This window comes from Lagopus muta, chromosome 5 (assembly GCF_023343835.1).
Source record: "Lagopus muta isolate bLagMut1 chromosome 5, bLagMut1 primary, whole genome shotgun sequence".
In the NCBI taxonomy this organism is placed as follows: Eukaryota; Metazoa; Chordata; class Aves; order Galliformes; family Phasianidae; genus Lagopus; species Lagopus muta.
This window is the reverse complement of record NC_064437.1, coordinates 45955357-45975142: the sequence shown is the minus strand read 5'-3', so window position 1 is coordinate 45975142 and position 19786 is coordinate 45955357. Positions and strand designations below refer to the sequence as shown.

At 39.8% G+C, this 19786-nt stretch overlaps 1 protein-coding gene across 7 annotated transcripts in view; it reads right to left on the bottom strand.

Moving 5' to 3' along the window:
- Positions 1-19786, bottom strand: part of NDST2 (N-deacetylase and N-sulfotransferase 2) — a 128774-nt gene that overhangs the window by 69357 nt on the left and 39631 nt on the right. For 6 of the 7 annotated variants that reach the window (XR_007377130.1, XR_007377131.1, XM_048945541.1 and 3 more), the window contains one exon: positions 11762-11835. The gene's annotated coding sequence lies outside the window, so the exon portion shown is untranslated. Of the gene's footprint in view, positions 1-9722; positions 9849-11761; positions 11836-19786 lie in introns of those variants that run through there. The other variant, XM_048945543.1, reaches the window with a different exon arrangement.

Genomic DNA, 19786 nt, shown 5'->3' with positions numbered 1-19786 from the left:
TCTGGATACTTGCTCTCATACCCCAGAGGAACTGGGGAATGGACAGGGAGTAAAAGCTGGATATAAGACACCTCCTCAGCACAAATATCCCAGATCAATTACCTATATAGATCCATTGCATTAAAAGCCTGCTGTTGCTGAGCCCTTCCTAAAAGCTCCCTTGAGCACACAGTCCAACTGTATATAACTATGGGATAAGTTAAAAACAGGAGGCAGAAGAAGATGTGATGGGAACAGGAAAAAACAAGAACTCTAAACATGAGGGGTTTGCCTAAGAAAAAGCACACAGGTTCGAAGAAACAATCATAAACACAGCAACATCTATTACAACCAGGTTGGAATGACAGATTTCTGATATTTGATCTACAAATCGTTGAGAAGACTTGGCTACTACAGTCAATCCAAACACGCCAAAGTCTTCTAAGGCACAGTTTTTCTTAGCATCAACTGGAAAGCTCAGAGCGCTAGCTCATCTTGCAGCTACTAGGTGTACCTTTTGATACTTGGAAGACATACTTGATGAGGAAGAGAAAGCTACAAAGGGACCCCTCAGAACCTTACACATAAGTTCAAGTGTTCTTTGTATTTCTTTCCTGCAGAGTACTCTTGAGCACTCTTACATCAGTTCAGAGTTGAAATCTGTTTTTTCCCCTTTCAGATATGCTTCCATTCCCTCAACACACTGTCAAAATTATTACTTTGACAAGAAACTTGCAATGTATCACCACAGGGTTAATTTCCTTTTACCTTCTACTATAGGAGTGCAGAGTGCTCAGCTTGGCTCAAAGGGCATGAATAATGTAAGAGGACTCCACTAGGAGGACCATTAATGCCTCAGAAAGGCTTCTATGATTCTCTCACCAGTTCTCATTTGCCGCATCTTTCATTTCCATTAAATGTTATAGCACCAGCACTAAATCAAACCCAAAGCTCTCCCACAGCTAGCAGCTCCCCACGGGCGGTGCCACCAACAGACTGCAGGGACTGAGGAGTCAGAGGGGTCAGGAGGGGAGCTCTCTGCAGACCCTGGTAAGCCTGCCAGCTTATCCAGCTGACCCCAACAAGCATTGCCAAAGGAGGCAGAAGCTGTCACAGCCACAGTCCCCTTCCTCCACTCACCTCACAGCCCAAACAGCAGAGTGTAGGCTTTGAGAACGGAATGAGCTACTTCCCTTCATTGCAAAGCACTGTGAAGGAAATTTGCCTATATAGCCTACCACCTGTTACGTCATGGCTACTAACAGCAGATCTTCAGCTTGCATTCAGAATGGGCATCCAGCTGGGCCTACGACTAACACTTCTTTGAAAACAAACAGGCAAACAGCCCTTCCTGCACTGCACACTACATGCACAGCGACTGACATCATTACAAAACTATGCCCTCCACACGGCCTGCTCCCCGTTGCTCCTCAGCTTTTCAAACGTTTGCCTTCAGCAATGAAATATTATGTCCTTCATTTAAAGAAATTCCCTTCCCTCCCTGTCTTTGAATTATATAAAGACTCAAAAATGCAAGAAATAGTTTTAAAACTTGGAGAAAGTACTCATTTCTTTCAAGAATGGCTGAGATCCAACTGAACTATTCATCTCGTAATATGACATGGCCATTGACCTTAATACATGACTCATTTCATATTAAGTTTGGGAAAATTTGACAATAAAATGGGTTGCGGTTACAAGAAAATCCAGCCAGGTGCATGCAGCAGAGGGAAATGGTGAGTCTAAATGTTATCAGATGAGCCACAAACTTGATACATCACACATCTATGAAATTACATATCGTTCTTAATTGGATATTCCAAATCAAATCAGGAAAACACAACCAGAATTACAGGAAATACTAGGATCTTGGGCAAATTGCCTTCAGTGTCTGTTCTCAGTTATGCTATCTGTAAAATACGATCAATAAATGTAACCATTAAGTAAATGTAAAATGTGATTAGTCTAATTCTTTAGCAGAAAAAATTAGGCAGTGACTTGTTTAGAGGGTTTTTTTTTCTTTTCTTTCTTTTTTTTTTTTTTTTTTTTTTTGCTTTGCACTATATTACAACTATAACACAATTTCCAAATGCTGAAGAGGCTGTAAAATGGAAGCTGGAAAAATGCATTACAAGCACAGAAACTGAACAGAGAAAAAATCCTTAGATTTGCATATACACAATTATGTCTGGGATTAGCTTTTTCTACATATGCAAAATGAAGTAATAAAATATATAAAAGCAAATGGTGAGGTCTTCAGGAGGAATGTCTTTACTCACAGTTGTGATCCTAACTCTGCATATGGAAAAAGCCATCTTCTATACTGGAATTACCAGTTACTTTGGCACAGACTATATAACAGGAGTTTTGAGTGAGGCTGCAAGTAGGCACAAAAGAGCAATTTAAGGGAAAGATGGGAAATCACAACTATTTCCTATGTCGATAAAACAATTTTAACAGAAAATGAAAGAGGAAAGGCATGAAGAACACTGAAGAGTCTAAGATTGGCTAGAAAAGATTACTTAAAAGTGGTCCAAAGCTGAGGTTTGAAACATTTTACATCTCCAGAGGCTCCTGTTCCAACCTTTAGAGGGTTAACTCAAACTTTCTTCAAGCTACATAAACAGAGTTCCACTGAATGAAGTACACAACTAGACTATATCATTAGATACTGATATCATGTTATCATTATCTGATAACATTACTGATATAATGTTATCATTAGATAACATTAGAAACTGTACTGCAAGACAACTGTTGAAGTATAAAATGTCCTGTAGCTCTTTAAACTATACATTTGCTTTGGTCATATTAACCTAATCTGTTTTCCCAATATCAATCACGGTTGTGCGAAGTGCTCTGAAATAAAAGATGCTATGTAAGTGCAAAACATTAATGCAACACACTCAACTTAATTTGGACATGCTATAGCAGGATGGCTCCTTTATTGAGACATCTGTTAGGAAACTGATTTGGCCAAATCACAGTGAGTGATAATGAGCACTGGTTAATCAAGCCAATATTAACATAAATTTTAACTTGTGTCAAGCAGCTTAATGGTAAATTACTGAATGTTAAACAGTCATGGAATTTTACACCCTGGTCTTTTAATAAACAAGTTCTCAAGTAAAGTAAAATGTGTGGTTTTTTCAGTGTGCTGTCAGAAAGAGCCACATATAATCAGAAACAGATCTGAATCAAGTGATGCAAGACTTGATACCATTTTTAAAAGGTTCAGTACTGAAACGGTCTTCATTTTCAAACTAAATATGAGATCTTTAACAAGAAACGTATATCTAGATGTGTTTATAACTAGAAATTAATACAAGATATTAATATATTAACTAATTAATACATTAATTTCTGTCTATAAATATATGGCATTTGTGACGTGCATGCTCAACACGGAACAGCTTTTTACATTTTTTATGGACAAGATTCAGTAAATTTCTGGCCTTATCACTGTGAAAATGGCTACAAACATTGTGCCTTTCCATGATAACCCCAGATCATGTCATTTCAACCAATAGAAACTGATATTGGTAATCAAATAACAATTCTTTCTGACAAAAATAAAACTTCTGGCATCCTAACTAGTAGGAACAAAAATGCTAATGGTAGAGAGTCACCACGCTGTGATATCAAACAGAAGCCTTTCCTGTAAAAGCCAAATAACGACAAGATACTGCTTTAGGTATTCACTTCTAAAGGAAGGCAAATTCCAGAATCCAATATTAATTATATACTTGACTTGTATGGTGTTAAGTCATATGCTGCTTCTGTTCTCACCCCTTTTAAACAGTAACAAGGGGCAAATAACTGACCTATGGAAATACTTTATAAATTGAAAGCTCCCTAGTCTTTTAGGCAGCAGAAAATGTTCAGACTGGCATGTGAACTTGAGTTTGAAAGAGTCTTGCTATCACAGGAGGTGCCATGCTTTAACATAAGAAAAGAGGTAGCATAATGTTTATTTCCTATTTCAGTGGAGCGATTAAACACAGCATTTCTCTTCCCTACAATACTATGATAAATACTTTGACAGAAGACTTGGTTTCTTCATGTAACATGCACACAAGAAGTGTCTATGAGCAGCTGCACAGAAGAACGTACATCTGGTTTTGTACTGTGCACATGTATGAAGTGGACGTGGGTCCTGCATGATTACAAAAGCATGTGCAAAGAGTAAAAATGTTCGCTGCTAATGTCACAGTTCCAGGACTTCCATTCACAGAGCTTAGAACGAGCCAACATTTTCAACACAATCATTTCAGTAACACTGAAACCCACAATTAAGTAGGACTCATTTGTTCCACTGTCACTCCATAACCACAGCAGCTTCAGTGATGGTCACATTCTCCCCAGCCCTCTCATGACCTATGCCAGCACAAATCTCAATAGAAGACAAGAAGGCCAAGCTTTTCCACAGGTCTAATTCTCAAAGCAACAGCCATCTTTGGGGGGGAGGAGAGGGGAAACTGTGCTGTTGCTGTGGAAACAGAGCACAAAAATACTACTAATGGATCATTCAGCTCTGGGAGGATCAAGCACACTGGCAAACAGATATTGGAGCTTCCTCTGACATGTGGGAAGGGTTAGGACAGGGAACAGACTCAGTTCAGATCTGTCCATCATCTTCCAGAATTTAGGGAATCTGTGCCAGCTTTTCAAAAGTAAGACTCCTCACTACTCTAGGTGAGGAAAGGTACCTTGTTTTTGAAAATGTTTACTCAAGTTTGGAACTGGGAAGAGGATAAATTGCAGTTTGCTTAAATTTTTGATAGGCATATTAATAACAGAATCCAGAACACAGTGTTTGACAGAGGACTACTGAAACACATGGACCTGCCCCAAGAGTTCACAGGCTGAATTCAGAAGTGATGCTGGTGAATGGCAAAAGAGACAACTAGCCTACATCCTGGCAGAGTTCTTCTGTTCCTCATTCTCTAGAAGATGAAAAGGAATAAACAGAATGCAATCATATAATTAAAGACTGCATGATAATTAACATATAAAAATGTCTGAAGTAAGACCACATAGGCAACATCAATATGAAACATCTCTTAACTTTTGAATTACTAGACTTTAAAGCTACTTTTGTGCATAAAGGTAGTTCTGTTCCTCTTCCCATTCCCTTTGAGATCCCTGTTCATACTCAGAACTACACACGCTCACAGTCTGTGGTTTAGTCAGACAGAACTGTAGTTAAACATAGCATTAATGAGAATATCACATACATAAAAGCCAGCTCCAGGTTTTCAAAATAAAAGGAACTGCCAAGTGCAAACACTGTAACTACTCATACTATCAAAGATCAGGCAAAACCAGTAACCAGTAGCTGTCTGATACTGATACAAGAGGTTAGAAATGTGTTTAGCTTATCTATGCTACAATGCTACCAGGCATTAATTCCCTCAACTCTGAATCTTCCTGCCTTCCTTCTTATCCTCATAAAACATCTCATATTAAAAGAAACTAGACACTGGCAAGCTAGAAGAACGATTTATTTTACAAGGGTGTTGTGAAGCTTAATTCATGTTTGTAAAGCCCTTTGTATTGTGCCTTTCATCTACTGTGGGAACCTCACGGTATTATCAATAAGGTCTTTTCTACAGTAGAAAGGCTTTGCTAAAATAGCTATACTAACAAATCTGCCTAGTTGAGATGTGGTTTACACAGGCAAAGTGGTTATTTTGCCAGAACAGCTAATACCAGTTCCCTGAAAAAAATATATTTGACTGCAGCAGCACATTTTCAGTTGAATCAAACTGGGTAGGATACTGTATGTCAACGAAGGTAATTTCTGCAGAATCTAAACAAATCACAGTTAATGCTGGCAAAGCCCTGAACAGTAACTCTGGTCAGTGCATTTTGGAGACTGCAGATAAAGGATGTGCATTTATCACGTCCACAATACAAATTCTCCGCATTCATTTATTCATGTATATTAGCTAGAAGCAACAGGGCCCTCAGTGAAGAAACCCCGTTAGCAGCAGTGTACTTAACTTACGGGGCTTTTTGTTTTTTTTTTCTTATTACAAAATAATTTGGGGGTTATTGTTTTTCCTCTTAGTAGCAAGAAGCTAAAGAAATAAAAAGCATTAAGATTAAGCCATGGTCAGTTATATTCTGCCAGATGGAAAAGAACAGAATATTAACGGAGCCAGAATGAAGGCCTAGAAATGATTTTTATGACTGTGAGGAACAGGCTGCAGTACAAGAAATCAGCTTACGTCACAGTCACTTTCTAAGCATGTTATTATTACTATCTTCTCTTCAAAACCCCAACTTCCTCATGCAAGTTAGAGCAATGTGAAGTGTCCAGTTGTAATTTGTCCCCTAATAAAGTTGGAGAGGTGACATCACGTCAAGTTCCCAAATAATCAGTAACCATTTTCTTCCTAGACATGTTTAGTCTCACCCTGAGTCTGCAGTAGCAGCAGTAGAGTGTTTACACATTGCCTTTCAGTATTCCCGCATCTTGCTGGAAGTCTGCAGACATTCTTATTGCCTAAGAGTTTGCTTACAGAAGGAAAGGAAGCTCACCTTTCTCACATCTCTGGAAGGCTTCTTCCCTATAGATCACGATTTTTTTTTTCAGTGATGTGTCCATATGCATCTGCAGTACCAGTCTTCCAGCATTCACATGCACAATGGTGTAACACAACGTGGTAGAGCCATATTTCATATTTCAGGTCAGAAACTAGCTAAATGTTTTCACAAAAACTGATTCCATTCAGACGTGCTTGAATGGAGTTGGAATGAAGCTCATAATCCAAAGACAGAAATTGCCATAGTGAAGAAAAGCAAGTTACTTAACAATATGGAAAATGTTTTTCCATATGAAAAAGATGGCTTTCATTAACAAGATTTGTGCAGTATTCAATTGCTTTCCACTGAAAGGTAAAGAGAAATCTACTTTAAAGCAAAACACAAAAGTCCACCTTCTCTGCAATTAAGACAAATTAGCTACAATAAATCAGTCAGTAAAGTATTATTTACCACATTAGCAGTATAGAACCCACAGCCCACAGAATTACTCGATTACGCTGTTTTACCTAAGAATTATTTATGTGACATCTCTCAAACAATAAGCATAATAATAAGACATCATTTCTAATTGTTATATGTTCTCCACAACTTTCACTCAGTCACTGAAGTATTTGTCTATATAGGATGCAGAATAGCACTGACCAAAAAATCAGACTTGTCATTTCTGGCCTAGGCTCAAAAAGAACAAGTTTCAAATGAGCGCCAAATGACAAAAAAGCTGTGCAGCTAGCTAAGCAATATACCAAGCTGCAGTACTAAAATGTTGGGCTTACTTGCTTTCAGTTAAGAAGCATTTTCTTGTCATGAGAGCATAAAATAAAAGCTGGATCATGTTTCCTTTTCCCATTAGCATACATTTTGCATGTAAGCAGCTGCTCCTAATCAATTGAGAGTTAGATATTAACACTTTACATGACGTGAAAATTTATGTCATGGCCCACTTTCACAAACTATAAAAGCATTCTCCCCACTAGCTCCATGTCATAGGTCAGATCACTCTCCATTTGGCCTATCCACAGCATGGCAGCAATGTTATCCCTCCATCCTCCACAGCCTCTTTCTCTGATACTACCAAAAGATCTACATGAAGATCAAATACAGAAGAAAGCGTTACCCAGTAACCACTTTCAGCTGAGGTTCATTCTTGCCTTTAGAATACTCAGCAGAAAAAATTAAGGTTATCCACGTTTAAAAGGAAGGCTGTCCTTCCCCACTGTTTCTTCCTGTTCCAGTTAGTTCTGTTTCAGCTCATGTCATGGAACTGTATCTAAAACAATGGAGGAAAAGATTAACAGCAAATATGTGGAGGCTGAGGCCAGGCTTCCCAGTGGAAGGTCACCTACTCAGAAATGTCCCACCACCACTGACAGATATCCCCCATTTATCATTCTCATGTTCAAATACACTTCAAGGCCAACTCCGTTTCTTCCAGTTTTGTATGCTAGAAAGGGAATATGCCTACATGTTAAGGGCTCTTCTTGCTCTCACTTTTCTTAAGTTTAACAACCACTCCAAAGTTTCTGCAAGGGTGGAATTGAAATTTCCAGAGTAGAAATGACAGTTAGTTGATATTATCAGCAGTACTATTCTCTACTGAGGTATGAAGCTGCAATCACAAGAGAAATGCAGAGTTACATGATGAGCCCAGTTCACTAGAGATGAAGTACAGACCTAGAGCTACCTGCAAGCATGATTTTATGGCAAATAAACAACACAATATGGAAGAAAAAAAAACCCCACAACTGAAGATGTATTCATTTTGCACAAAGGGCTGCAGTACAACCCAAAACTGAGAATTTCTTACATATTAACCAGAGTTTTAGAAGTCAACCATAAATACACTGTTTTTTTTTTTTTTTTGAAGTAAAACACAAACTGAATGGGGGATTGATCAGCAAGTCTAGATATTCATCTGCATGCACTATTTCTTTGATTGTAAAATAGGGGCTTCAAATGCAGCTGCATCTATTTTTCTGTTCATTTCTTCATCTATCTTTGAAGGGAAGGCAGCAGATCAGTCTCTGATTACATATAAAGTACCTAAGACAAATCAGTAGTCCTAACTGGTGAAAATATACATACAATATTTTGGAAAATAGAAGCCTTTTGGCCTCTAAAAACAGCACTGAGATTCCATTTGTCCTCATCTATTAAACAGCATATACTTATATGCTGGTTCTTAACTTCCTCTGCAAAGGCAGAGAGCAGCTTCTCCATAGCTGAAAGTTGATCAGAAAAATGTTATCTTTAGATGAAACATGCAAAACATTTTAATGCAGGTGTCAGCTTTAGCAAAACATCAGCACTTCCAGCATTCATTTACACACACTTTATTTAAAAACAATTATTCAATAAGATCTTTTTCTTGAAAAAGCTGTAAAACAAGTAGTCGGAGACCAAAATAGTATGGAATGTGTCACATCTCTCCTGTCTCCCTGGGATATAGGTTAAAGCCAGCACCTCACACAAGACTACTAAAATGTATCTCCAAACTAGTAAACAAACCCACAGTATGGAAATCTGCAATATGACCTTATAATAGCTCATTCTGAATTAATTTTAGAGTCAAAAGATGCAAAGAGGTGAAGAAAAAAAAAAATCAGTCTCATACAGTCTTCTGAATGCCTCTATTGTCTCTTTCGTCACACTAAAGTTCGCTCTGTTGTTGTTTTCATCTTTCCTTTCAAAATAGCCTCCTGCAGTTCTAAGCTAAAGATCTTCTTGGAGCTTCTATGCGACAGCTGTAGTATCTTAGCCATCTGTTTAATTTATATTTGCTAATGCAGCTCCTGCTGTTTTCAACTGACAGCTTTCTTCTCTCTTATTACCCCCACACGGGAATCATTGAACTTGCCAAAGTTTTCCTGTAGTCTTACATGTCAAATCAAGTCCGGTGACAAAAGGTGATGAATGAGGCTCCTACGCACCTCCCTTTCATTTTATTAAAAACATGAAAATTTCAAAAGAGGTTTTATATTAGTTCTTTAAAGAAAAATTATAAAGAAAGAGAAAGGAACGGGCACAGAAACGAAGAGGGAGATAGTAAAGAGAAATCATACCCCCTTCCAGTCAACATAGTAATTCTGTGGGAAGGTTGAGGCCGGAGGATCTCCAAGATACCATCTGAAGCAGAATATTCCTTACCCACTCACTAAAGCCACAATTCAACCCCTTCAGTCATGTATACGCACCTACCAAGCTAATGGCTTGGCTGACAACTGACTTCCCCTCACTTGCAACCAACGAAGAATCATAGAACATTCTGAGATGAAAGGGACCCACAAGGATCATCAAGTCCAACTCCTGACTTCAGCACTCTGCAGGTGAAAAGAATTCACAAGTCAAGGGGAAGTGATGGAGAGCCAAAGCCCACATGTTGCAATGCCAGTAGTTACTGCCATCCTATAAAACCTTCTGCAGAAAGGTGTGGGGGCTGCACCCTGTTCTTATTAAGAGACACTGGATAAAGACACAAAACACAAAAGACACAAAACAGTAAACAGCCTTATACATTAAGCACAGATGCTACTGTCCCTGCAACTCCTCTAGAGCATGGTAACAGGAAGATTAAGGAGTCTATCCGTGCTGAAAAGTGACATCAGGTTTAACACAAAACTTCAAAATTTAACGTAGATAATCTTGTTCTGCTAAAAATCACTTTAGCTGAATCATGGTGAACTCTGTAATGCCTATCCCTAATGATGGAACACCACACTCAGTGATGACTAACCCCAATCCAGAAACAGGTAGACACATCAAACACAAAGAGCTGCACAAAAAGCCAACCCTGAAGTGTGAGCGCTCACTGCTTCTAAATTTCCCCTTTTGAAGCAAACTGATTAACTGGTGAGGTACACAGAAACATGAAATGGGCACATCCCAAAGGCCTGGAAGACATATGCTTTCTCATACCAGACAAGGTCCATCATAGCAGCTGATAAGAAGTTTGCAGGGAATACATGGAAGACATCAAGTCATAATCTCTTGTTACCACCCCTGTTCCCAGAAGATGATGAGAAATTAAATCGATTGTTCTAACATGACACTCCAGGAGCTGACTCCAACAATCATGAAGAATGCTTTAACTCTTTCACTGTGCTAAGACTTTCTGTTTTAGTTGTCTTCATCTACTCTAAGCTAGCTAGACTACATAGGGGAACAGAACAAGAGAGAAGTCAGATTAGGAAGGAAAGAATTAAGACATCTGGAGAACGAAGACACAAACATGCCAGAAGTTTTTCTATTCTGGCGATATGTTGCGAATTTTCATTCCAAAATTCAATCTTTCAATGATGTGCATGACTTAGTGTTTTGTTTCACAACAGCCTCAGAATCATTCCCACATGCCTGGAATAGAACAGGACTTTATCCAGCATTACAGATCTACTACTCTGTAATTTAAGAAAGGCCTGGGTAAGTACATGATGCACTCATGCTTGGGAAGAATACAAATATCAGTGCAACAAATGGGAAGGAATTTGTGATAGTTCCCTATCTTGTGCAGAGTCATCCCACAAAAGTTTGAAGAATAAAGTAACTCGAAACTTCTTCTTTTGAAAGTACAGGAAGCTACTGCCAAAAATAACTACTGGTGCACTCTGGAGAAGCTTACTGCTTCATTTTTGTACCCTTACTTCTTGAAAAACTGTGTACAAAAGAAAAGTATATTGTACCAAACAGAAAGGCTAAAAAGGCTAAAATCTAAAACAACCTAAGGCCTAATATACTAACAGCTACACCACACATGAAGTTGTTACAGTCATTCCTACGCAGGAGATCTTGTCCAAGAGCTAGACAATTGACTTTAATTTTCTCTCTGTATATCAGTCTTGCCATCTATATATGGAAGTAAAGTCTGATGCACTTCAGTACTATCATACAGCACTACAGATATACAGCACAGATTCTATGATTTATGATACAGTGACAATACCAAGAAAAAAAAAAATCACCTCACAGATAACACAGACCTGAAAACACGAAGAGTCACTACTCAGCATCTGTTGATTACTTGTACTTTATAGCATTCCATAAACAGCAATCAAGAAAGCAGAAAGGCAATACTCTACAATAATGTAGAAACAGATTAATGTCCTAAGTCACAGAAAAGTATTCTTATGACTTTTGTAAACATACTGAACAAACAACTCACAACATAGGAATTCTGTCCCACTATCTGCCTACCATGCTACTCAGGCCAAAATTAACTTTGACACCAATTCTCCCTTACCTCAACATGCGTATGCAACAGTCTAAGAAGAGCTGTGTTATATCCGATGCAGACTGAGTGAAAGCACCGCCAACCTAGGGAGAGAGAAGAAACATCACGTAAATATGAGTACCTGACAGTGTATGGCAGCAGCATCTTCTGAACGTTCTTTGGCCATGGTATCTGATCCACTTCAATATCTACATTACTGCAGTTTCCAGTTCAGGAAATTACAGCGAAGCAGATCTGATTCTGGTGCTTTGACTTTAATTCACTTTTGCATGCTTGCTAGATCCCCAGAGGATGCAAAAAAGCATTTGTGACTCTTTGGGCCAGAGGAATAACTTAATCGACCAGAGATTATCCAAAACTACAAACATAAAAATTGAAGAACTGTAGGTTAGGCAAAATATCCTACTTATTTTTCAGCCAGATTTTTTCGTTTTCCTTCTTCTTTCTGTGTTGACCACTACTTCGACTATCCTTTGTCCACAAGCTCCAGAAGAGAAAAGAACCTCTGCCGTGTGCCACTGCTCAGCCTGGTGCACCACACTGTCCCGCTAAACAGAAAGGATGAGGTGAGAACTGAGAAGACTATGCACTTCCAAATGAAAGCAGAACAGCAGTGAGCAGCAAGATGCTCTCCAAGGTGACCAGAAGATGCCTTGCCCAGTGCGAAACTTATAAAAACCTGGCGTAGCAATTTTTTCAAAACCAGATATGGAAAACAAAAACTTCAGAGGAAGAAGGCACCGGATTTTACAACCATCAAGAAGAGTTAATTTCCTCTCTGTCAGCTACTACTGCCCAAGGATAGAACAATACTTTTCTACCCATTAGCAGCAAACACAAGAAAATATCTGCACTGCTTCCTGTGGAGGTTATGTTATGGTAAGTACTGTCTCCATACACATCTCCCTTTGGACATCTTTCCACAATTTGACAACAAAAGCTTATCATAACCTGTGTGGTAGGAAAATCTGACATTGCTTTGTTTTTCACAAAATACATCTGTTATCCAATGTAGGCCTGTAGATGATTTTTTTTTTTCTTTTTTTTTTTTTTTTTTTTTGCATTATTCAAGTGTAGAAGAATTCTGTGGCAGAGCTGAGGATGACCTGTCCTCTCAATCTTTGCAATAAATATTCTGAGCGCTGAACATCTCATGAGAAAACATCTGAACTACACACTTTATTCTTAGTCTGGTCAAACACCACTTGATACATCCTTCAGCCAAGCATTAACAAAGTCAGCTCTCCACTACACAATGGGGAACAGGAGTATCCACATGATTAAAAGACCCTGACCTCAAAATGCCAGTTAGGCAGAGCCTACAGCTTGTTATCTGTGCGCTGCACTTTGCAGTGCTCAGAGTCTGGGAGGTCAATCACCTGGAGTACAGAGCCCCATATGAAAACCCAGCTAACAAACCTCTCAAAGCAGAAAGGGTCACAGACATGTAATATGTTACTCTTTCATCAGTTTTCCCTCCTAGAACTGCTGTAACCATCAGCCTTGCTGCACAGAGTCTTGCAGAGCCAGAGCTGCAGCCCAGACGTGCAAGTTGTGGACTCCAGCTGGCTCCTGTGCATCTAGCTCCTCCAAAACTGCTTTGCCACAGCCCATACGCTGCACAACACAGAGACGTCACTCGTAGCTGTGAATAAAGCTGGCAGGGTTTCAGCAGGTCAGTTTATGGCCTGGGGTCTGAGCCATGCATGAACAGATACGCTGCTTCCAGGTCTGAGCCTGGGATTTCTGAATGGATAACTTGCAACCTGAATAATCTACCCAGGGAAAATAAAGCCTTAGCTGTAAAAATTAAATAGAAGAAAGGCAAATTTTAGTGCCCACGGTTATTCATAGATCAAAAAGTCATTCATCATGCTTACAAATGCAATGCATAATGTTACTGTTTGAAATCCTTTTCTCTCAAGTTCTGCCCGTGTGCACTCTTCACTTCCTGGTAACCTAAAGGATTCCCCAAGTGCCACTTCAGTTAAGAGCACACAGATGATAGTCTCCAGGAAATCAGACCTGATTCTCCAGGCTCTCCAACATAGGCAAGCAATTATATACTTAGTTAAGCACAACTGCCCATATATACACAGCATTTCAAAACCAGAGCATTAATACCTCAATACCACCCTGAACTCAGAACTCCCATAATTAGGTCATAGTCTTCCCTCAAAAGGCAATGCTAGCTCATTTTTAGAATAGAGGCAACAGTTTTCAACAAATTCCAAAGATTTTAAAGGTTTTACCTATCAGAAAACCAAGTTTTGTTGCCCATTTGCACTTTTGGTGCCTAAATTAAAAATAAAAAGGCAAGTACAGCTGTTCACAGCTGATAAGGCCTCCTGCTACCGGCATCTATTTATATCCATGATCCAGAGTAACAAACTAATGTACTCTAAAAACCTAAAATAACTGTTAGATAAAATATGGAAATGGGAAGATGGGACTAGAAGCCATCTTCTTTACTGGATAAATCCCTTCCCTGTAAGCCAAGAAAGAGCAAGTTTGGTGAAGCTCATAGAAGAACTATACTCCTCTTCCTGAAGGCAACTGCCAAAGCAGAGGCTCTCAAAATCAATTTCCAAGTTAGTGCATCAAGTCAGTACACTCCTGATGACATCCTGTTGGTTCTCATCTGAGAGCGGGACGAGCACCTCTGCCAAACCAACTAATGCCTTTTGCCTAAGGTCACTGATGTGCTGCTCTATGCACAGGCTCTTTGTGCTGCGCAGGAGTGGAGGCACGGCAGGATGATGTACATAACAGAATGACATACAGGAGCATAGTGTTAGCATTTGGGATTAATCTGATTTGTGGGGTTGTAAAGCACAGGTGGAAATACAAGCTTAAGGTTCCAGGAAGGAGCTCTGCAATAATAACAAATAGGTCCTGTGATGTTAGGGTCATGGAGAGCACATACAAGAGAATGAAATAGAGAGGATGGAAAAAAGCCCATGTTAGCTTGGCCCAGAGCTGGTGTTATTCCTGAAGCTGAAACCCAGCCCAATTGAGTCTGAAAACCCCAGTGTAAGAGGGCATCACAACTCAGATATATGTATGCAGTTATTAGGCCAAACTGAGATACTGCTTATAGGACTGCAGCTTGTCCTGCATGTATCTGTAAAACAGTACTGCTCAGTGCTCAGCCTGGTATCCCAGAGAGTGCTCCAGAGAAGAGTTAACAGCTGCAGGGTACAGTTTCACAGGAGCATAAGCCTGTCTTGATGGCTACCAGAATAAAAGGTCGGCCCAGATCCCTAGCTATTCACAGCACACTGATCCAAATAACTAATTCACCAAAAAATTATTATCAGTCAGCCAGATTCATGAGTTGATTGAATGCACCCTACAGCTGCCTAATTTCAGAAACTGAAGCAAGACAGAAATGCCAGAACTGTGGGAGACAAGAGCAACACTGACCTTTCCAGAAGCATGGTCTGAGATCACCTTTCACAAAATAGCACCTTACTGTACATACAATAGGGGAAGGCAGGGGATATTCAGGCTGCCTAGAGTGTGCTCTAGGCATCATCTAGCATCCTAGACCATCAGACCATGTTTCCTCCAGGCTACTGAATTTTGGGGGGAAAATTCTGGTCATGGATGTGCATTTTATCAGCTCTGCGCTCTCCTGTTTCTTCTACAGTGCTCCAGTGCTGAGAAAAATGCTTTAAATTTTACATAAAATAGAAGAAAATAACCCTTTCAGTTCTCTCTCCCCCTACTTTTACCCTTTTTGCTCTTCTGACAAATCCAGTCACAGCAAAAGTGCAGCGTCCCAGTTAGGGAAAAAGCAACATACCACCAACAAACAATAATCAGGCTGGGCAGACCACCGCTCTGGATCATGACTAAAAGAGAGGATTTCATGGTGACAAAACTGAAACAGCCAGCAGCTGGTTTAGAGGCACACACAACACAACCCCATCTGATGACAAAGGGCCTCCCTCATGCTCTACCCTAATTTGACTCCATCACTCACTAGCCTGCTGTTCCATGTCTTCATGGTAAACTGACATCAAACATCTACTCAGAAATCCAGGATTAGAGGGAAAGTATATACATAAAAGAGATTAATCTCATTCTTGTCATGCTTCCTGTGTTATATTTTGTTTCAGTTTTTCATTTTGATTTTGTGATCCAAATTTGGGTTATGGCAAGATGACAGCAATTTCAGTTGTCAAGTATAATGCAAAAAGAACAAAATAAAATTTCTCATCTCTGAGAATCCAATGCTTTACATCTACAGAAAATGCAAATATCAATATTATGTGCATAATGCTTAGCCACTAAAAATTAGGCAGAAAATAGATCCCCAACATTGATCAAAGTGATTTTAAGCATAAAGTATGAAACAGAGGGACTGAGACAAAGATTATACACAAAAGCAAACAGAGACTGCCATGTTTTTCCAGTCAAACCCTCGCAAGTGTTGACCAATTATTCCAATCCCCCCATCCCAGAGGAGCAGTGCTACTGCAAACCTGAGCCTTTAACTAGCAGTCACACAGTTTACAGAGCAGCAGCTCTGCCAGGTGAGGGAAATGATCCCTTGCTGTGCTGACCTAGCACAGAAACATGTTTCGTCTCAGCTGGAAATTGTTATTACACAACCAGTGCTCTCAATACACCAGAAAAATAGCTTAGATACCCGGCATCATAGATCTTAATATTCCCACTATGGATAGGGCCATCGAAATTCCCACTGCCTCTCATTCCTCATGCACTTAATATGTTGATTTAATTAAATGCCTGTAATTCAGTTTACATTTTACAGGAGGCAAAAGGTAGAGAGATTCTAGTAAATGACACTTGAGATAAGAGAGTGAGCGAGTGGAGAGCTCATTCTTTGCATACAGGCCAGCCTGTAATACAAGGCTTAAAAATCCACTTGACTAGAGCAGGTAGGAAGATAGAAAGTCATTTGACAGTGTTTAAGTATATACACAAGTGAAGAGTCATCTTCCCAACAATGTGGGCAGACACCCCTCTCCGCTCAGGGTTTTTTCCCAGCTGCAGCCAACAAAGCCGTGTCCTTTCTCACTGGCTCGGCACTGAGCAGCAGTGGATAGGAGTGAAACCGAAGCAAATGAGGTCAGTCCTGCATTGCACTCGCTGGGAAAGCCTGAAGCAGAAAGCCAGGCACTGATTCACTGAGGACGAGGGGAAGTAGAACATGCAGCAAACAGGAGGAGGTCTGGAGCAGGACCTCCCTCCAGCTGCCTGCACGTACAGAGTGGCCAAAAGCTTCAGGGTGAGACAAGAGAAGGACGAGAACTGGCTACTGTCTGGATGGGAGAGGAGGAGGGAAAGCTGATGGCAGCGGAAGCACGGCTGAGAATGACTGCAGGGAAAAACCAGCACATTTAGGGCAGAGGTAAGCAGCAGAAGGAAAGAAGAGACAGACCAAAGTCCCAGATAATGCTGGCAAAATTCAGAAAAATTATTAAATACGCTCATTTCCAGTAAGGGATAACTGGAGTGAAACAGGAATATACTGCGAAAACAGGGATAACAAATAATAAACAACTGAAGAACAGTCAAATCATCCAGCAAATTTTCCTAGGCTTAGCGCAACAATTCCTTTGTTCAGTATTTTCCTGCAGAATTACTAAGTCCTCTGCACACTCAGGCAGTCGTCACAGACATTATATTGGTAGATAATAAGGAAGCTAGAATAATACATTGGATAAATTTACTTTATTTCTGTTCAAACTAGCTGTAGCATTAATTGAGACGTTATTTAAACACATTAAACAAGAAGTTAGCTAGCAATCTGTTAGATGGGCTTAATTAGAAATATGGAATGATTCCGTTCCTGGGAGGCTGAGCAGGCATGTCAGTAAGACGCTCCTCAGCCTCCCTGTTGATGGATGCAGCATCACGATCTGCCGCTGTTCCTCACACTGCCATTTTTGTTTGTCCAAAATATCATTTATGTGCAACAGTAATTCCTAGAGTCAAAGATCCCAGGCACGTGGACACAAAGGGCTGCCTATATCCCTCGCTATGACACACTCCTCAGGATCTGTGACACTGTGTTGTAGAGAGACTGTGAAAGCCCCAACAAATTCAGTGATGGGAACTTACTGAGTCCCATGAAAGGGAACAACGCTGTCACTCTGGAATCCATTTGTTTTACTGCATTTTCAAATCCAACTTAATTCTGAGGCTTAAGGAGGACAGTTCAGGAAGACCACAGATTTGAAAAGCTGGGTTTTGAATAAGTAGCTGCAGTCGACGTGAAGTCACATAACATCTGGATGCTTTGCTTTTAGTGTTTGCATTTTGTACATTATAAAGGACTGGTCTCAAGTGTTTTGAGCTACTGCAGAATTAAGGACAAGTGAATTCAAGAAAGAAAGAGTGGCTAAGAGAACTAAATTCCATAGTCCAAACTTAAGGCAAAGGGCAAAATGTTCAGGATTTCCATAGCTGCACAACTTAGGGTATTTTGCCTCTGGAAAAATGGAGACAACAGTACAGGAACATAGGGCATCAGCAGGAGTCACCCTTTGGGCAGCATAAGTGCCAGGAAGGACCACTGCATTGTAACAGCCACCACCTCAGCACCGATTACTGAAGTCAGGAGGTGTCCCTAGGTAAGATTACAGAAGTGTCCTTTGGTGGTTAATAGTAACCACAGTATATTCATGAAAATCTTGGAACCTATAACGCATTTGACTGACATTCACAGAGGAAAAGTTACCAAACTGCTACTTTGCAACTCTGAATCTAAAATGAGTGAGACATAAACATTTTTTTTCCAAGAATAATTTAACTGAAGGCCAGATGGAATGAAGCAGGGAATCTACCAGAAGCATCCTAATAATAAAATTTCCTGTTATTTTTGTTGCTGTTAAGTCAAGTCAGTTCTCATCGGGGAAAAGAAAATAAACAAAAAAGAAAAGGTCAATCTTGGAAGGGGAGAAAGAAGAGGCATTTCAGAGGACAAACGGAATCTCTGTACATTCCTGCTGAAAAAATGGAAGATTTTTTTTTTTAAAAGCTGAAATCTGTCAGAAATATCTGGAAATTTTTTTACAATCTCTACAGTTATTAACATAACAATCTTCACAAACAGAGTGAAAGAGAAAGGTTGGGGATTTCATCTCACACAAAATCATAAACAGAAAGGCGTTTATTTTTTGTATAGAGAAGGCAGTATCTACATTTTAAAAACCCCACAAGTTAGCAGAATAAAATGCCATGCACACCCCACCCTTGATGCCGATGCCGCCTCAGCTCCCTCAAAATCGCCACAGTAAAACAGCTGCTCACCCTTTCCCCCACCCCTTATGAATGGCAATATGATGCTGAGTGCCTATTAGGAAGCTAATCCCAAACCACAGTATCATTCTGTGTCCCAAAGGACTACCCCCTTTTCTTCCCTGCATCGCTCTCAATTCCATCTGACATGAGTGACATATTTGATGGAGAAAAGAAGCTGCTTAACAGTATAATTTTTGAAAATCTTTTTTTTTTTTTTCTTTCCAGTAGCACAGCCATATGGTTTCAAACCAGAAACCAAAGTCCTGTGTATTCTCACATAGGACTACAAACAACATAGATCCAGGGCCCATTATGCACTCATCCAGCTCGAGAATCCCTAATGAGCTTCGTGGCAAAAATCATACTACGATTGTCACAATAAAGTAACTGAAGAACACTATGGTATATTCATACCTATTTCATTTACACTGTGTTTATTTGTATTTCATGCATATTCACATACACACATGCCTCTCTGATACAGCACTGACAAAATTCCCTTTTAATACACCAGTGGCCGAGCTGCTAACCTATGAGCATTTTGGAAGCGGCTCACACAACAGGAAAAACAACCTTGCTGCAGGAGAGCTCCAGCAGGGAGACAACAATCCAACAACAAACAGGACATAAAGCATCAAACAGAAAGTGATCTCTTGCAAAGCTCAGACAGATGCAAAAGCTGCCAGTGGTACCATGGGAAGATGTATTTGTTTAGCAAGCTCAGGAACATACAGATGCTATTCATACTTTGGTACA